The sequence below is a fragment of the Phascolarctos cinereus genome, unplaced genomic scaffold, assembly GCF_003287225.1.
Source record: "Phascolarctos cinereus isolate Bilbo 61053 unplaced genomic scaffold, phaCin_HiC Scaffold_4;HRSCAF=312, whole genome shotgun sequence".
Taxonomy (NCBI): Eukaryota; Metazoa; Chordata; class Mammalia; order Diprotodontia; family Phascolarctidae; genus Phascolarctos; species Phascolarctos cinereus.
The window spans coordinates 431,155,347-431,169,787 of record NW_027555847.1 but is presented as its reverse complement, the minus strand read 5'-3'; the positions used below and the strand labels follow the sequence as shown (position 1 = coordinate 431,169,787).

Sequence of the window (14,441 nt, the reverse complement as noted above, 5' to 3'; positions counted from 1 at the left end):
GTGTGTGTGTGTGTGTGTGTTAGTGGGGTTGGGTTGAGGGAGATAAATATGAGCCAATGAAAGTGAAGTGGTGATTGACAAACAATTCCTAGAGAGAGTATAGGGAAAAAATAAGGAGGGACAGAGTGCTAGGTGATTGCTATTCCACCTACAGAATACACTCCCTTTACTTCTTCAATGTTCCTATTGCAGACATTCCCATGTCCCTGATTAATGACAGAACAAACTGCTACATGAGAGTTTTTTAAAATTTGGTTTTCATTATTCACTACTCATTAATTTATAGGACTGCCATCACTTCTTTGCAACACATTCTTCTTAGTGTCCTCAATTGTGAGTGACTTTAACTTTTGTAAAAGTAAAAAAACAAAAACAAAAACAAAACTGGACCTTATTTTACCAAGTAGGAACATTTGACCTAGTTTTAGACTTCTAGGAGCCAATATGGCAGAATAAGTAATAAGTCACTGAAGCCCTCCCATATGCACTTCCAAACAATCATAAAATAGTGGCCCAGAACAAATTCTGGAACAGCAGGATTAGCAGAAAGTAAAGGTGGAGCAGTCTTTTAGTCTAGGAGACTTGAGGTATCAGCAAGAAAGGTTCATCTCACTTAGGGAAAATGGGAGTGCAACCCAGGACAGGAAGCATCACAGCAAGCCAGCATCAAGTCTCACATCAGCAAACCAGAAGGAGACTTTGAGTCCCAGTGTGGTGGAGCAGGCAAAGGCCAACACCAGGAATCCCCACATGCCTTAGCATATACAGAGGAACTAGCAGATTACAGCTCTTAAAACCACCACTTGCTTCAGTGAAGCCTCATGTAGGCAGGCATCCTCCAGTGGCCAGGTCTCCATGGCCTTCAACACAGCCCAAGACAAACAGGCACACTGCAGTGGCCAGATCTCATATACAGCACAGCCTTGGGTAGACAGGCAGCCTCCAGAGGCTGGATCTCTGTATGCTTCAGTGCAGCCCAGGACAAACAAGTATCCTCGAGGGGCCAGATCTCCACATGTTTCAGGGTGAAGGAGGAAGGGCAAGGAAAAATGAGATTAATAACATGAAGGGAAAGATGGGGAAGAAGGGAGTATGGTTATAGGCATTGATTAAACCTTACTCTCATCAGTATTGTCTCAAAGAGGGAATAATTTACTCAATCATTTGAATATAGAAATCTGTCTTATCCAACAGGGAAGTAGGAGGGGAGGAGATTAAGCAAAGGGAAGAAGGTTAGGGACTGATAGAAGGGAGGACAGATCAGAGGAGGTGGTAGACAGAATCTAAACATTAGTGAGGTGGGAAAGGATAAAAGGAGAGAGAGAACAAAGAAGGAAGAAGAGGATGGAGGGAAATACACAGGTAGTAATTATAACTGTGAATGTGAATGGGATGAATTATCTCATAAAACTGAAGCAGATAGCAGAGTGGATCAAAGCCAGAATCCTACAATATACTGCTTACAGAAAACAAACTTGAAGCAGAGAGACATACATAGAGTAAAGGTAAGTGCTAGGAAAAAAATCTATTATGCTTCAGCTGAAAAGAGAAAGAAAGGAAGAAAGAAAGAAAGAAAGAAAGAAAGAAGAAAGAAGAAAGAAAGAAAGAAAGAAAGAAAGAAAGAAAGAAAGGAAGGAAGGAAGGAAGGAAGGAAGGAAGGAAGGAAGGAAGGAAGGAAGGAAGGAAGGAAGGAAGGAAGGAAGGAAAGAACAAAGGAAGAATGAACAAAGCTAGTCATCTTGATCTTGGACAAAGTAAAGGCAAACATAGACCTAATTAAAAGAGATAAGGAAGGAAACTACATCTTGCTAAAAGGTACATTAGATAATGAAACAATCAAATTAGAAGAGTGAGGAAGAATCTACCTGTCAAATTTATGGTGAGAGGAAGAATTCATGACCAAACAAGAGATAGCATTATGAAATGTAGACTAGATAATTTTTATCATATTAAATTGAAAAGCTTTTATACAAACAAAACCGGTGCAACTGAGACTGGAAGGAAAGCACAAAGCTGGGAAACAATCATTACAGCAAGTGTCTCTGATAAAGACCTTGTTTCTCAAATATAAAGAGAACTGAGTCAAATTTATGAGAATACAAGCCATTTCTCAATTGATAAATAGTCAAAATAGAAGTTTTCAGATGAAGAAATCAAATATCTATGTCAAATATCTGAATTATATATCAAATATCTATAGGCATATGAAGAAGTGCTTTAAATCCCTTTTGATTAGATAACTGCAAATTAAAACAACTCTGAAATAGCACCTAACACCAAACAGATTGACTAATATGACCAAAAAACCCTAAACTTTAAATGTTAGAGAGGATATGGGAATATTGGAATGCTAATGCACTGTTATTGGACTTGAGAACTGATCCAACCATTCTGGAGAGCAATTTGGAACTAAAAACTCAACCAAACTTTGCTTACCCTTTGTTCCAGCAATACCTCTACTAAGTCTATATCTGAAAAAGATCATACAAAAAGAGAAATGACCTACATGTGCAAAAATAGTTATACCAAGTCTATTCATGGTGGCAAAATATTGGAAAGTGAGGGGTTGCCCATCAATGGGGAGTGGTTGAACAAGCTGTTGTATATGAATATAATGGAATACAATTGTGCAATAAAAAATGATTAACAGGTGTATTTCAGAAAAACCTGGAAAAAGCTGTATAAACTAATGCAAAATGAAATGAACAGAACCATGAAAACACTCTACAAAGTATAAGCAACATTGGGTGACAATCATCAATGAATGACTCAGCTTTTCTCAACAACGCCATGATCCAAAACAAGTACAAAGGACTCAGTACAAAGGACTCACAAAGGAAAATGCTATCCATATCCAGATTGAAAAACAAAACAAAACTGATAAACTCTGAATGTAGATCAAAAATTTTTTTTCACTTTATTCTTTGTCATGTTTTTTTTCCTTTTAATCTTTCTTCTTCCACAACTGCGATGAATATAGAAATGATTTAAAGGACAACATATGTCCAAACTATGTCAAACTGCTCACTATTTACCATAGAGACATGCTTACCAGGGAGGAAGGGAGAAAATTGTGGAACTCAAAATCTTGTAAAAATGAATGTTAAAATTTGTTTTTGATATATTACTGGAGAAAATACTATTTAAAGAAAATTTTGAAATATAAAATAAATATTGATATTTATATAAAAAAGAAACTTTTGACCTAAACTGTGCTCATTTTAAACTGATTATAATGAATATTTTAAATTAATGGAGAAATCTTACTTTGGTTCCTTGAGACAGACTTTTAGACTAATTTTATTAGTCTATTCATAAAAGAGTTATTTATAATGCTTTATAATGAGTACATTGAAAGTTGCTGAGTTTCCACAACATGTTCCTGACAGTTCAGTAAAAGTAATATATCATAAAGTGATGGCAATCTGATGATGTATTACTCTCATATATCACTGAAGTGACAGTACTTTAATGACAGAGGAGTAATAGATCTTAAGGTAAAGCTCTCAAATTTGGAACTGACTGGAAAATGCTGTTTCTGGGAAATAAACTTAAAATTTTGTAAAACAAGAAGTATACTTAATTTACTGACATAAAGAACAATATGTTCAAATGTAGTAAAGTATGTGCTATGTAATGTCCATTGTCTTGAAGTACTTGCATCTATTTTTGAAGCTGTGATTTTATCAAGTCTAAAGTTTTCCTGTTTTCTCTTGCTTCTTTGACATTCATGTTCTCATCATTCAAACAAGTCTTACATACATAATTGAGTCTATTACATGTTATTTCTACTTCATTCTTTGCTTTGCAATGGAAGATATTTATTTTCAACTTGATGGATTTGTGAGTCACTGACACCCATTTTCTTTTAAGAACTCCTTAACTCTGTTCAAGTTAGAAATCATTTGATAACTCTTTCCTACTTCTATTTTAATGATCTTTTCTAAACTGTTTTATTTGAGGTGATAGTGCCTTCAGGTGCTTAATTTTTCATCTCTACAAAATGTTGTTGAGTAGATCTTCCATCACTCATGCTACTCACAGGGGCTAGAATTAGAGAGCAATAAAATCAGATAGTGAAAATAAAAATATTTCCCTATGAATTTTTCTTTAGTAAAGTTTGTAAGCTACTGAATATTAAGAAAATTCTCAAAGCACTCTAATCAAATTTGCCCTTTTACCAACATGGTATTTCATATATACAAATTATATAAAATAGAGCTGTATTATTATTTCTAATGAAAGAAAATAATTTTCTTTATATGCAGTATAAGAAAATATGAAAACTTATGTATATCTCTCCTTAAAGGGACATGTTATTAGAAAAATCTCATTGGACAGTTTAAAAGCCACATAGGGTCATATATCATGGGAAAGTGAAATCTTCCTCTCTATTATTCCAGCTCTGATTTTCCAGGTCTGAAAATATGCTGGATATCATCTTTTGGCTATACTTACAGCTGAGTTTACTGAGAGACTCTATTTTCCTCTGACAATTGAGTTCCTTGCCCATTAATTCCTTCCTAATAGTTGTGGATCTGAAACATGGCTACTAAGATCACCTGAATGAGCACTGCATCACCAACAACAATCCTAATAATAGAAACTGGAACTTACCATTTGCCCATCCACTGCATTCAAACTTTTACTGGATCTTACTTTTTGCCCAAGAAATATACACTGTGAATAATATCAGTAAGAACTTATCTTTTCTTTTTTTCAGTTTTTATCTACAGGACATAGCACAGTGCTTGGCACATACTAAGTGCTTGTTTTTTTCTTTCTTCCCACTAATTAATTCATTAGAAAATAACCATGTGTTTAAAAAAAATCTCAAAACAACACAAAAATTCATTACACTACTGTAATGATTTTGATACTGACCAACGTGAGAAATGCAAATGGTCCTACAATATCTACAGTAACACCTTGAAAGCATGTACAGAAATTATTTTGTTTTTACAAACAGCAAGAGGACTACATATGTTAGTGGAACTGTTGCATTGAAATCCAGTTACACCATCTTCTGACCAGAAAAAAAGATGCTTCCGTGTTCTACTGAATGTACTTCTTGAGAGATTTGAATGCTACTGCTAGTGGTGGTGGTGATATGACAAATATAATAAAATATAAATACAAATGTCAAATGTAATAAAAAGTGTTTTTCCTGTGTATAGGGCTTGTGAAATGGTATCCAAGAGAAAAATCAAATAGCATACAATGGATAATATCCCATGAAGTCATCAAACATTTTAATGACTAAGTATCAAACAAATGACTGAGACATGCAGACTTGTTTATGGGAAAATAGACATTTATGAGAACAATTTAAGACCAGGTTATAATCACCAGAAATTAAATAAGGTGTATATATATATATATATATATATATATATATATATATATATATATATATATATATATATATATATATATATATATATACATATATATGTGTGTGTGTGTGTGTATAAAATTTGATAGTATTTTATTTTTTCAATTACATGTAAAGATAATTTTCAACATTCATTTCTTTTATAAAACTTTGATTTCTAAATTTTTCTCCCTCCTTTCCTTCCCTCTCCCTTCCCCAAGACAGCAAGAAATCTAATATAGGTTATACATGTACAATCATGTTAAACATATATCCACATTAGTCATGTTATGAGAGAAGAATCAGAACAAAAGGGGAAAAAAACATGAGAAAGAAAAAAAATGTGAAAATAGTATGCTTCTATCTACATTCTGACTCCATAGTTCTTTCTCTGGATATGAATAGTATTTTATACCACAAAACTTTTGTAATTTTCTTGGATCATTGTATTGCTGAGAACTACTAAGTATATCATAGACAATCATCACATAATGTGGCAGTTGATGTGTACAATGTTTTCCTGGTTCTGCTCACTTTGCTCAGTGTCAGGTCACGTAAGTCTTTCCAGGTTTTTCTGAAATCTACCTACTCATCATTTCTTAAAGAACAGTAGTATGCTATGACATTCATAAACAACAACTTATTCAGCCACTTCCCAAGAGCATGCCCTCAATTTCCAATTATTTGCCAACACACAAAAAAAAGAGCTGCTATAACTATTTTTGTGCACATGGGTCCTTTTCATTTTTATGATCTTTTTGGGATACAGACCTAGTAGTGGTATAGCTGAATCAAATGGTACGGACAATTTTATAGCCCTTTGGGCAAAGTTCCGAATTACTCTTCAGAATGGTTGGATCAGTTCACAACTCCATCAACAATGCATCAGTGTTCCAATTTTCCTACATCTTCTTCAATGTTTATCATTTTCTTTTGCTGTCACATTAGTTAATCTGATAGGTGTCAGGTGGTTTTAATTGTTTTAATTTGCATTTATCTACTCAATAGTAATTTATATATTTTTTTTCAGAGAAGGTGTATTCTTAAGAAATTCAGATATCATGACACAATCAGTGATGAATACACAAGGAAATGGAAGAAACTGTTTAAGACACAACTGAAGGCTACAAAAATAACTACTGTATTTCAGCAAGACCTAACTTGAAGACTAGAATTTTACATCAAAAATTCGTTATCTGTCAGAGACTGACAGATAACAAAGTTTCATACTAAAAATATAGATTTGAAATATTCTTGAGAAATCAACAAATAAATTGCACTAAAATAACAACATCATCACAGACCAAATTGTTGTCCATAATTCCCCAAATATATTTATCATTAAAATTTTAAGAAAATGTTTCATTAAATATTGTCTTATGAAATGAAAATAGTCTATAAAGTATGTAGAATATATGCTTTTGAAATTTTGAAACATAGTTGAACAGAAGAAAATCATGTGGTAGCAAGAAGAGTTACGTCCATGAGACTGTACGCTACTAGAGTTATACCAACAGTGTTTTCAGTGAGCCTATAGAAGATGAGCTTATATTTTAATTCTTGTATTCAAATAAAGCAAGCAATTATTTTTGCCCATGATCATAATACTCAAACATTAAATATGAATATGAATATGCATAAACAATTATGTATGTGTGATGTTACTTTTCCCATGATTCTTTACATCTGACCTCAATCAAATGATGGAAATTAGTAATACCAAAATTCAGTTGTATTCTCTTTTTAAATAGTTCATATGATGTTGAATATAAAATAATAATAGTAACATAGCAACATGTTCCAGGATTGCTTCTCTCTGAACTCCATTGAAAATTATAAAAGTGATATAAACATTAATAAAATTGACATATTAATAACAGTTCCAACAATAATATAAATTATTATATTAATTATTAAATAGTGCCTTAAATTTAACACAATATATAACATACAGTATCTCATGTGATTGAGGCAAGAATTGTAGATTTTATGCTCGTAAAATCAGACTCAGAGAGATTAAAATGGTATACACATTGATGCAAAGCTAACAAACATGTGAGATAGCATTTAAAGCTATTTATTGGTCCTAAGTCTAGTACTCCTTTAAGCACAGATACAAACTGGGTTAAAAGTAATAGTAGATCACAAACAAGGGTAGTGTAAATAGGGTTATGACCCAATTTGCTGAAATATGGAGTTCTTAATAGCACTTACAATCAGACATTCACATTGAATATCCAGTACACATCTCAAATTTAACATATTAAAAAAATACAACTCATACCTTTCTACACACCTAAACCACTCCTTTTCCTAATTTTCTTAATTCCAGAGTACCACTATACTTTCAGTCACCTAGCTTCATGGCATCATAGATTTATAACTGGGTGAAATATTAGGGATCAGAAAGTCTGACTCTCTGATTTCACAAATTCACACAGCTGATAAGTGCTTGAGATATATTTACATCTGGATATTGCTGATTCCAAGTGTCATATCCACTATAGCATGATGCCACAAAGTCTTTATTGGCTTCCTTCCTCTACCATCCTATTCCCACATCTGACCAATTTTACCTCCATAATATCTCACATTTTTGTTACTTTCTCTCTATTGACATAACCACCCTCTAATTCATGGCCTCATCACCTCTCAGTTGGACAATAGTAATGTTTTCCTAACTGTTCTCTCTGACTCAAGACTTTTGCCTCCCTCTACAAGCTGACAAAATGAGGACTTATCATGGCACTCCCATGTGAAATGAACAAACAAGCAAAACCTTTGATATCTACCCTGAGGATAAAAAAAAAATAGAAAAAAGTTTCACTTTTAAACCCTTCCAAAACATGCTTCTTCCTGTGATTCAAGACTTCTCACACTTTTCAGTACACCTTAGAAAAATTTGCTTTCCTGCTATTTGTCACACACATTAATCTATCTCCTGATCCTGTGTGTTTTCACTGGCTAACCCTTATTCTTAGAATGTTCTCCTTTCTTATTTACACCTTACAGCTACATTAGCTTCCTTTAGGAGGCAAGACTTGCTGCAATGGATAGAGTGCTGTTCTTTGGGTCAGGAAAATCTGAGTTTAAATTGTGCCTCAGTCATTTACTAGCTGTGTGACACAAGGCAAGTCACTTAAACCTGTTTGGCTCAGGTTCCTCAACAGCAAAATAGAAATAATACCACCTATCTCCCAGAGTTGTTGTGAAGAAAAAAAAAACAACAATGTTGGAAAGACAGTTTGTAAAAGGCTTTAAGAGCTAAAAAGATGAGTTTCTTTTATACTAGAGAAAACAAGAAGCCTTAGAATTGACTGACTAAGGAAGTCAAACCTTCAATTATACATTTAAGGAAGTCTCCTTGACAGTACTGTATAAAGTAGAGTGGAAACAAGGATAAATTCAAGCTAAGGAAACCAATTAATGAAGTTTTTAGAAATAATTTAGGCAGGAGGTTATAAGAGTAAGAACTAAGAAGGTAGCTGTGAAACGTGGAGAGAAGAGAACAGATAAAAAATATCATAGAGGTAAAAATGGCAAGATTTGGCAACAAATGGATGAATGTAGTGAGGGAAAGTGAGGAGTAATGGATAATATGGAGGTTCTGAAACTCAAAAACAGGAGGAAAGGTAGTATATTTTATTAAAAGTGAGAGATTTGGAAAGGGGCTAGATTTTGCAAAAGCAAATGAAAAAAAAATGTTGTTTTGGGCAGGTTGAGTTTAAGATATCTTCAGGATATCCATCCTGAAGTCTGAAATAAGGAATTAGTGATGTAAGATTAAAGCTTAGGGGAAAGGCTAGTGCTCAGTAATCAAGCTGTATGTCATTTGCATAGAAATAATTGTACTCATACACATGGGAGCTGATAAGGTCACAAAGAGATTGCTCAAAAAAGGAATTAGCTCTATAGGAACAACCAAGGGTGTGGAATGGGTGACAAATCAGAAAAGTAGACTGAGAAGGAGCTGTTAGGTAGAGAGAGAACCTGGAATAAGTAGTGTCAGGAAAACCTAAAATAGAAAAAAAAAAGTATCCAGAAGAAAAGGATAGTCAATTGTATTTAATGCTGCAGAAAAGTCCAGAAAGATGCAGAATGAGAAAAGATTTGTCAATTCAGAAATCATGAGTAACATTTGGGAGAGTGCTTTAATTTGAATTATGAGGTCAGAAATAAAACTTGAAATGGTTGAGAATTAATGAAAATGTGGAGGCATGATGGTAGATAGCTGCCCCCCTTCCTGGGAAACTGGGGAGAGCTCAGGCAACTCCAGGGCTTCTCTATAATCAATTATCTTTAAAGCCTTATAGAGAAGGGAACATGTGCTGCTTGACTGACTGGAGAAACACTGTTCTGGGGTTTTGTGTTTGTTCATTTCTTAAGGCTGTATATTCAATGAGAGGTACATCAATTACTTTCACCATTCTAGAAGGTATCATTAAATAAAGGGTTTATAAATAGTTGGTTTTGGATATAGTGATCACTATTACCACTACATGTAACTCATGATTGTGCACTCAATGTAGTCTTAAAGACTGGAAAGCAACACAGTATAAATTGATTCTCTGTCACTTGTGCTAATTTTGGCCTAGCAATTAACACCAAGAAAACACAAGTTCTCCAACAGCCAACACAACACCAGTCATATGGGGAACCATTGGTTATAGCAAATTGAGAAATTTTTGAATGTTGTGAATAAGTTCAGTTACCTTGACAATATATTTTCTAGCCACAAACATGATGAGGTTGACACAATAATTGCCAAATGTAGTTCAGTGTTTGGGAGGCTCTACAGCATTTTAAAAATCAAGTAAGTAAGTAAGCAAGGTAGAAGAAAAAAATGGGAAAATAAATGAGAGTTAACCAGGAGAATTATGAAAAAAAGTCAACAGCTTAGAAAAGGAAGCACAGGGGGTAGCTAGGTGGCACAGTGGATAGAGCACCAGCCCTGAAGTCAGGAGGACCTGAGTTCAAATATGTTCTCAGACCAAACACTTGACACTTACTAGCTGTGTGCCCCTGGGCAAGTCACTTAACTCCAATTGCCTAAAAAAAAAAAGAAAAAAGAAAGAAAAAAGAAAAGGAAGCACACAAATTGACTGAGAAAAAGAACTCATTGAAAAATAAAATTGGCCAAATGGAAAAGAAATACTAATTGAAGAAGACAGTTCCTTTAAAAGTAGAATTGGTCAAATGGAAAAAAAAGAGGTACAAAGGCTAACTGAAGAAAATAATTCTTTTTTTTTCCATTTAATAGGTTTATTTACAAAGACATATACTATGATAAATAGTTTGCTTACTCCATTCTTCAAAACTGCTTTTATATGTGGTTGTTGTTCTTCAAATCTGATTTCTTTATAGGAGAATCTTATTTCTTAAGCAGTTGATGTCTTACTATAAGGAAAGGTGCAGCAAATCCTGATCCAAAGAATATAGTCATCATTGCCAGAAACCGCCTTTGTTTTCCACTGAAAATGGCAGCTTCTTCCCCAGGCCCTTCTCATAGTGGCTCCTGTGAACCAAGGAGGTGGAGAACCAGTGAAAGCTCTGCCCCAACATGGTACTGCCGAGGTCTCTGTGGTGACTGCAGAGGAAGCCTCAACAGAGGAGGAAGAGATGGCTGCCAAGTTGCCTTCTCCCTACTGACCTTGCTCCTTCCTGGGCAGGTGACCACTCAAGTTGCAAAATAATTCTTAAAAAATTAGAACTGGAGGCAGAGCCAAGATGGTGGAGTGAAAATATCGACTTCCTTGAGCTCTCCCCCAAACCCCTCCAAATACTCATAAAAACATGGCTCTAAACAAATTTTGAAGCAGCAGAAACCACAAAAAGACAGAGCGAAACAAATTTCCAGCCCAAGACAACCTGTATGATTGATCAGAAAAGTATATCGCCCAGGGCTGGGAGCACAGCGCAGTGCAGCGTGGTCACGCAAGCCACAGCTAACCTGTAGCAGGCCTCAGAGGACTGAATCTCGGGCCCCTGTGGAGGTTTCCAGACTCCTCAATCCAAGAATGCCAAAGAAAACTTAGAAGGTCAGTGGGAAAAGTCTGTTTCTGAGGTGCTGAGAGAGGAAGGCATGGTCTCAGCTCCATTCCCCAAGAGCATGGCCCTGGTGGGGGGCAGCTGCTTCCCAAGCTGCTGGCCGACTGGCTGAGGGGGAATCCAGTAGCTGATCAGAGAGGAATTTCAGTGATGTCTTTGCCAGTGCTGAGGCAGGAATCTCTTACTTTGCCCGTGTTTGGATCTGGGTCATAGTTCCAGGCTGCAGTGCTGGGGTGAGGAGTAGTGCTGGCAAGGTGGAGCTTGTAGTGGCTGTGGAGAGAAACCCCTCCTCACAGTTACAATACAGAAAGGACTACCTGTGGTCACAGGCCAGGAAAGGAGTAAACACCTTGCCCCTCATTATACCACCTTGGAAGAATTGAAAATTTACATGTCCCTACAAGTATCTCTGAAATCAGCTGTACAAACCCCCCACAAAGCTTGGGACAATACATTCTCCACATTGGAAGCTTACTCTTGCCTTAACAAAGAGTTTAAAACTCAAGTAATTGGCTGAGATCATGAGCAAGCAGTGCAAAAAGAGTCAGACTATATTATCTTACTTTGGTGAAAAAGAAGATCAAAATATACAACCAGAAGAAGGCAACAAAGTCAAAGCTCCTACATCCAAAGCCTCCAAGAAAAATATGAATCAGTCCCAGGCCTTGGAAGAGCTCAAAAGGGATTTTGAGAAGCAAGTAAGGAAGTAGAGGAAAAACTGGGAAGAGAAATGAGAGTGATGCAAGAAAATCATGAAAAACAAGTCAACAGCTTGCTAAAGGAGACCCAAAAAAATACTGAAGAAAATAACACCTTTAAAAATAGCCTACCCCAAATGGCAAAAGAGGCCCAAAAAGCCTATGCGAAGAAGAATGTCCTAAAAAGCAAAATTGGCCAAATGGAAAAGGAAGTCCAAAAGATTACTGAAGAAAATACTTCCTTAAAAATTAGGATAGAGCAATTGGAAGCTAGTAACTTTATGAGAAATGAAGACACTGTAAAACAAATCCAAAAGAATGAAAAATTAGAAAACAATGTGAAATATCTCATTGGAAAAACAACTGACCTGAAAAATAGATCCAGGAGAGAGAACTTAAAAATTATTGGACTATCTGAAAGCCATGATCAAAAAAAGTGCCTAGACATCATCTTTCAAGAAATTACCAAGGGAAACTGCCCTATCTTAAACCCAAAGAGTAAAATAGTTATTGAAAGAAGTCACTGATCACCTGCTGAAAGAGATCCAAAAATGAAAACTCCAAGGAATAATGTAGCCAAATCGCAGAATATTCAGATCAAGGAGAACATATGGCAAACAGCCAGAAAGAAATACTTCAAATATGAAGCAGCCACAATCAGGATTATACAGGATTTAGCAGCTTCTAAATAGAAGGATCGGAGGGCTGGGAATATGACAACCCCTAAGGAAGAGGATCTTGGATTGTAACAAAGATTTAAATACTTAGCAAAATTGAGCATAATTTTTTCAAAAGAAAATATAGATATTCAATGAAATAGAGGACTTTCAGACTTTCCTGACGGAAAGACCAGATGTGAAGAGAAACTTTCATCTTCAAACACAACACTCAAGAGAAGCATAAAAAGGCAAACAAGAAAATAAATGTTATTCAATAATATTAAACTTTTTACATTCCTGAATGGGAAGATGATGCTTGAAACTCTTGAGAACTGTATCTCTATTGTGGAAGATAGAAGGAGTATACATAGACAGAGGGTAATAAGTCGACATTGATAAGGTAATATAAAACAAATATTTAATGGGTGAAAAAAAAGAATTGTACTGGGAGAAGAGGAAAGGGGAGGGCAGAACAGGCTAAATTACATCACTCTAAGAGGGGTAAAAGATGTATTACATTAGAGGGAAAGAAGGGAGGGGGCGAGCATTGTTTGAACCTTACTCTCACTGAAATTGAATCAAAGAGAGAGTAAAGCACACATTCAGTTGAGCATAGAAATCTATCTTAGCCTACAGGGAAGTAAAAGAAGAAAGGGGAAAGAAGATGGATGGGGTAGGTAGAAGGGAGGGCAGATTGAGGGAGGTGCTGAGGTGAGAAACACAGGTGAGAAGAGACAGAGTGAAAGAAGAGAGAAAAGAATGAACAAGGGGATATAGGATGGAGGAACATAAACAGTTAATAATAACTGTGAGTATGAATGTGATGAACTCTCCTATAAAATGGAAGTGAAAGCAGAGAAATGCACACAAAATAAAGATGAAAGGCTGGAGCAGAATATATTATATTCAGCTGAAGTAAAAAAAATGTAGAAATAGCAACCTTATCTCAGACAAAACAAAAGAAAAAAAAAACATGTAACTGAAAGAGATAAGCAAGGAAACTACATGTTGCTAAAAGACACCATGGAGAATGAAATAATTTCAATACTAAACATATGTGCATCAAGTGATATAGCACCCACATTCTTAAAGGAGAAGTGGAGTGAGTTAAAGGAAGAAATAGCAAAACTATACTAGTTGGGGCCTCAACATCACCCTTCAGAACAAGAGAAATCTAACTACAAAATAAAAAGAAGTTAAGGAGGTAAATAGAACTTTAGAAAAGTTAGATATAATGGACGTCTAGAGAAAACTGAATGGAGATAGAAAGGACACCTACACACAAAAATGCAAATATGATTATGTATTAGGGTATAAAAACTTCACACTCAAGTGAAAAAAGGGAGAAATATTTAATGTACCCTTTCAGAGCATGATACAATAAAAATGATGTGAAATAAAAGGACGTGGAAACATAGACTAAAAATAAATTGTAAACTTAATATGTTAATACTAAATAATGAGTGGGTCAAACAACAAAGCATGAAAAAATTAATAATTCCATCAAAGAGAATGACAACAATTGAACAACATTCCCAAACTAATGATATTTCCACAGCAGTTTGTAGGGGAAATTTTATATCTCTAAATGCTTACATTTCTCAAATAGAGAAAAAGGATATAAAAAAAAAATTTGGCATGCAACATAAAAAGTTACAAAAA

The 14,441-nt window shown here is 35.0% G+C and overlaps 1 pseudogene; it reads right to left on the bottom strand.

The window, feature by feature from the left end:
* Positions 1-10,620: 10,620 nt before the first annotated feature.
* On the bottom strand, positions 10,621-10,936 carry LOC110217981 (cytochrome c oxidase subunit 7C, mitochondrial pseudogene; annotated as a pseudogene).
* Positions 10,937-14,441: the final 3,505 nt, after the last annotated feature.